Here is a 6,000-nt window from a genome sequence, read left to right on the forward strand (position 1 = left end):
GGGAAGGAGCAGGAGGACCTGGGGGGTAGAGAAGGCCCAAACAGCTACGGGAATGAGGACAACGCACAGATCGGGGCAGAGGAAACCCCCAGGCAAGCTGCGGGCAGAAACTGGGACATTCAGGTGAAAACACCCCATCTAAGGGCAGAAGAAAGGCCTGGCAACAGTGGCTAAAGATCCAGACAAATCGGGTGCAAAACCAGCACACCCATCTGAGTAGGGCTGCACCACACGAACAACACCGACAACCAGCTGCTGCCCAGCAGACCCACCTCGGTGCACCAGCGCCCCGGTGCTCACAGGCTGTGGCCGTTGGGAAGCTGTTGCCAGGCCTGCTCTCTGAGGAGCTTCCTTCTGGGTGAATCTGAACTGCTAGCCTTCCACTGAGCCACTCATGTGGTGGCCCGGGACTGGTGACAAGCCGTGAGCACAGGCACTCAGGCAGGCCTCGGCCTGGAACGGCTGGGAGGGCTCCAGCAGAGACAAACCCTCTATGGCAGAGGTTCTCAACCTGTGGGGCTCGACCCCTTTGGGGAGGGGTGTAGAATGACCCTTTCATAGGGGTCACCTGATTCATAAGAGTAACAAAATGACAGTGATGAAGTAGCAACGAAAATAATGTTATGGTTGGGGGGGTCACCACAACATGAGGAACTGTATAACAGGGTCACAGCAGCAGCCACGCCACGTGGCTGCCGGCTTCTGAGGCTCAGGCTTTCACTGTGGCTGCGCGCTGTCCAGGCAATTCTGAGCCACCGCGGCGACCCCCACAGCAGAGAGCACCGCCCCTGTATCTTTCCAAGGCTGTGCAAGTTGACTGGAGCAGACCACCAACTGAGCACTTTAACCACGGCACCACGGGGTGTTGCCGACATGATGCCGACGTCTCCTTATCGGCTGACCTGCTGCCCGAAGCTCAGCCCACGCCTCACAGAGCCCATACAGGGAAGAGGGAAGACCACAGCCCCATCCGAGGGCTACATGCCGGCACCAGGGCGCTTCGGAGGCCAAAGTCAGCAGGAAGCCTGTGCAGCTGGCCTGGTCCCAGCTCCCCTGGGGCTCCGGCGGGTCAGTGACCAGCCAGCAGGGTCCCCACACCCAGCCTGCTCACCCCGCCCCCAGGGAGCCCTGTCAGCACGGGCTTCTTTCTTAAGAAAGAAGGTTGGCAGATGAGACTGACTGTGAGCCACTCTGCCAGGGAAGACACACAGATTCACGCCGCTGAGCCCCCCACCTGCTGACTCCGGAAACAGCTCTGCACAAAGAAGCCTTGGTGGTGCAGGGAGGGAGCAACTGCTTCCAGCCCAGCAGCTCCAGGGGAGAAAAGACCTGGCGGTCAGCTCCCAGAAAGATGAACCACAACCATCAAAATGAAGCTCACTACCACCGAGCTGATTTTGACTCTTCTTGACCCTGCACAGGTCTCTGAGGCTGTCCTCCTTTGTGGGAGCAGACGGCCGCCTCCTTCTCCGGAGCCTGATGCTTAATCCTCGGCGCCGCCACCAGGGCTCCTCCTAGGAAGAGGGACGCCGGAAAAGGCGGTTAGCGGACGGCCACTCTCGCATGCGCCTCTCGGAAGGGACAGCTCTCCTGTCAGCAGCTGGTCCCTGCACTCCCAGCTGGCACGCCTCCCAGCAGCTCCTCCAAGAGAGCTGCCTGCTGCCGGGCAGACGCTGCCGAACCTCCAGAAACAAGGGCCTGGCCTCGGTCACTGCCACTGCCTGGCCCCTGCAGGGGAACCTCGGCCAACCCACTCCCAACAAAAGCCCAGCACAAAGGGGAAACGTCAGGCCTGTCCCAGCGTGGGACCACTTAAATTGTGTGGCAACATCAGGAAGGCAGTGGACGGGGCAGGGGGGCCTGGGCAGGGAGTTCAGCTAGGCTGACAGGCAGAGGCCATGTGAAGCAAGGGGCCGAGTCCTCACCCGCCCGGGAGAGCAGCTTCCCAAGCTGCTCACCAAGCACCTGGTGAGTGCTCAGGAGTCCCTGGGAAGGCAGCTCCCAGCACTTTGTCACCGAGCACAGAAGGGCACTGCTAGGAGGTTCTAGTCTACCCAGTGGTGCCTCTGAAGAAAAGCTGGGCAATTTACTTCCAAAAACCCGGAGCTGCTACCACCCTCCACTGGGGATCGGCTTGGGGGCCCACCTGGCTGAGCCCCTTCCTCAGCAGCCTCCCTGTCCCAGGAGCCCCAAGGCCTCGGGAGGCAGGTCCTTAGCAGTAGCATCTGTGCCAGGTTTCCGAGGCTTTCTTGGGGAATCTCCCAGATGCCCCTCCTCTGGGAAGCCACTCAGCCCCAGGTGCTGGCATTAGGCTGGGGTGTGGCTCCCAACCCACAGCCGCCCCCCCCCCCCCAAAGCACTGAGGAGCCGGCATTCTCTCCAGCTCCAGAGCCATGGCTGCCCCACAGGGCCCTGTGGAGGACTGCCTGCCAGTGCATGGGAACCTCATGGGCAGCACTTGCCCCTGTGCACCAGCCCCCCACCCCCCCAATCATCACAGCCAGTTCTGGTGCCAGCACACTCTTGCCCGAAGGCTCCCTCTGCCTGTCTCTCCGGGGGCCAAGTCAGCAGGAAGGCATGAGGACGAGCCCACAGAGGCCGTCTCTCTCTGAAGACTCAGGGAGAAAAACGAAGATGCCCTGGGAAGGCCAACCCTCGCCAGGCTGCCCAAGGGGGGGGGGCGTGGGGGGGTGACCAGTCACGCCACGCATGGATGGCAGGCAGGTGTCACCTGGCAGTCCAGGCAGCAGGGGCACAGACTGGTGACTGATTTACTGAGCAAACGCTTGAAGCCATGACGTGAGAGGCCGCGGCCCTGCCTGCCCTCAGCCCCTCATGCTGTGACGATGTAACGAGGGCATAATGATGATGCAATGACAGTGGCAGGGGACCCACCTCGGGCACCATCTCCTTGTCCAAAACACGGGTGGCTGGGGTGGGGTCGAGTCACTCACAGCCATCACAGTCAGAACATGTGTGCCCTTCCAGAACAACTAAGCCTCACGACAAAGCACCAGAAACTCCCTGCCAGCGAGTCGAGTCTGACTCACAGGGAGCCTGCAGGGCCACCTAACGTGTCCCCTGCTTCAACTCTGCAGGAGATCGCCGGGTCTCTTTCCTGTTGCTCGAACCACCCACCTTCAGATCCAACAAAAAACCACAACCAAACTCCTGCTGGTGGTGCCCACGCATGGTGGGCCTAAAGGGAAGGGAAGAACGACACTCGGGTGTCCGTGGGCATCATCTGTGTGTGTGCAGACGACCACGTCTGGGGGATTCGAGCCAGTGGCCTGGCAGTGAGCAGCTGCATGCTTCACCCTGCACCTCCTGGGCTCCCCGCCACACCACAGTGTTCCCCCGTGCAAATGTCAGCAGGGCCCTTTCTTTAGTGATGCTGCGCTGCACAGGGCCAGTGCACTTGGGCACTAACTGGAAGGCTGAGTCTACCCAGGGGTGGCTGGGAAGGGCTGGCGAGCCCTTGGAAAGCAGCCTGAGAAAACTCCTCTGACATGCACAGGGCTCCGCAGGAACCTGGGGCCCACACGATGGCAACCAGTCTGGCTTCAAAAGTCAATCAGTACCCACGAAGTCAGGGGTCAGATTCACGCGCACTGGCTCTCACTGTGGGAAGCCCTGGGGGCAGGGTGGGTTGCCCCTTAGGCCACTAACCTCAAGGTCAGTAGTTCAAAACCACACCAGCTGAGAAAAACGAGGCTGTCTGCTTCTGTAAAGTGTTACAATCCCGGAACCCCACAGGGACAGTTCTGCTCTGTCCCAGAGGGTCCTGATGAGTCGGCATCGAGTCGATGGCAAGAGTACTTTTTTAGAGCCGCCCACTGTGGCCACAGGACCAGTCCGTAGTCCTTCGGGAATGCAGGCTGGCTCAGACAGAACCAACACCACTTCCAGCTCCCTTTACAGGCCACACCCCATCCCCACCCCCCTTCTCAAGCTTTACAACGTCTGCCCACTCCCTCCCCACTGTCCAGTAATCACACCCCTCTGGGACTTGACCTTTAGGGGACAGAGCAACTCATCCCCCCCACCCCCACCCCACCCCACCCCACCCCTAACCCTACAGAGAGCAGAAGCAGGCAGCAGAACAGTCCTGGGTGTGGGAGAATCACACACACACAGGGGAACTGGTGCCCAGCCAGAGGGAAAGATTTCAGTAGAAAGCCCACAGTCCGGGTGAGTTCCCCTGGTTGGAATTCCCACTCCACGCCCCCAAGCATCCTAAGGGAGGGGCCTGCAGGGGGCCAGGGGCCCCTTCCCAACGGGCAGGAGGCATTCACAGGTCTGTGACATTTCAGGGCAGGACGGGGACTTTTCTCTAGAGTCAGAGCCAGTCTCTGTCTCACACCAACCAGTCTTTCTAGAGCTCACAGCCTCCACCTCCACCTCCACCTCCCTGGGTGACAGGCACTTTTCTCCCCACTGCTGACACGACGGAGCCCCGGTGCCTCTCCCCGCCTCGATCACGCACATATACACGCACCCCTGAACGCACCCAGCCTGATGGCTCCGCACACCTTCCTACCAGGATCCCGCCGCACTTTCTGCCGAGAGGGGGGTGCTGTCTGCCCCCAGGGACCACAGGCGGTCGGTGACAGACAGACTCTGGCTGTTTTAAATTTAAGCAGCCCCACTTTCTGCGTGCATAGTCTGAACTCTTGGGCCTGTTTGTCCAGCAGTCGTTTCCCACCCCTCACCTCACACCAAGACTCCTCTCTTCCCCAAGAACACGGGATATGCCCACCCTTCCACACACTGACATGACAACTGCTCAGACAATGCCTAGCACGTTCAGCTGCTAGCCAAGAGCTTGCCAGTCCCAGACTGCTCTCAGATGCCTCAGAAGAAAGACCTGGAGATCCACTGCCGAAAACCTCAAAGCAGAGTTCCTCGGCCCATGGGAGACCTTTGAGCTGGGGTCGGCTTGGCAGCAACTGCCTTGCCATGGGGGACCCAGCCCAACCCAAGGGAGGAGGACCAGGTCTGAAGACCTCTTCCCCAGGGTCAAAAGGGACCAGGGCCATGGCGACATGCTGCACCTTGGGGTGAACATACACTTTTGTTTCATTTTTTAACTCCAAGCTGTTGGAGGTGACACAGTCCCTTCAAGAGAAGTGCGCCCTCCACGCTGGAAATCCACTCAGTGTGGCCAAAGGCAGGGGAACACGGGGAGATGGTCCCCAGGCCCCCAACAACCATGTGCCTTGCTCCCAGACCCTGAAATCCCATGGCCACAGGACACCTTACCAGACACCCGACTGCCCGAGCGAACAGCAGAGCCCTGGGCACCGCCCCCACCACAGCTCCCCAGTCCGGGGTCCCTGAAGCAGGAGGAGCTCTGGGTCGGGAAGAGGACCCAGCCCAGGTATGTGGAGATAGGGCTTCAACAGCAGGGTCGTCCACCGAAACCATCAGGTTTAGCTCCAGGGGTGCCAGGAGTTGAAGGGGTGGGTAGAACCCTGGCTCCCGGTGGGATGGAGGCGCCAAGACGCTGGCTGGGAAAGGGAAGGAAAAACGTGGAGGGCAGGAGGGTAGGAGTGTGGGAGAAGCAGGGGGTGCAGGGGTGCAGGGCAGAGGGGAGGCTTGACAAGCGGTAGGAGCCTTGACTGCGGGGGCACGAGGGATGTTGGTCTGCGGGTGAGGGTGCTGGCCTGGCAAAAGCGGGGCACTGGGGTCCCAGGGCAGTGACCAGGCCTGTAGGCAGTGGGTCTGCACCCTCTCCCCAGCAGGCCTGGATCCCGTCGGGTGAACAGGGGTCTCAGAATCTGGGGGGAGTGCGCCGGGCGCGCAGGGACGCCGGGGCCAGACTTGGAGCCGGCTCTAAGTGGCTCAATCCGGCCTACACTCAAAGGCGCCTGGCAGGGTGGGGGGTCTCAAGGGGCACAGGGTAGGAGAATGAAAGGGACACCCCCAGGGGTAGCCGTAGCGGTCGGGTCTGACGGGTCCCGAGTAGAGTCGGGGAGGCTCCGGGCCCGGGCGCCCGAG

The sequence above is a fragment of the Echinops telfairi genome, unplaced genomic scaffold, assembly GCF_000313985.2.
Source record: "Echinops telfairi isolate 266 unplaced genomic scaffold, ASM31398v2 ScPeMD7_7459;HRSCAF=8497, whole genome shotgun sequence".
Taxonomy (NCBI): domain Eukaryota; kingdom Metazoa; phylum Chordata; class Mammalia; order Afrosoricida; family Tenrecidae; genus Echinops; species Echinops telfairi.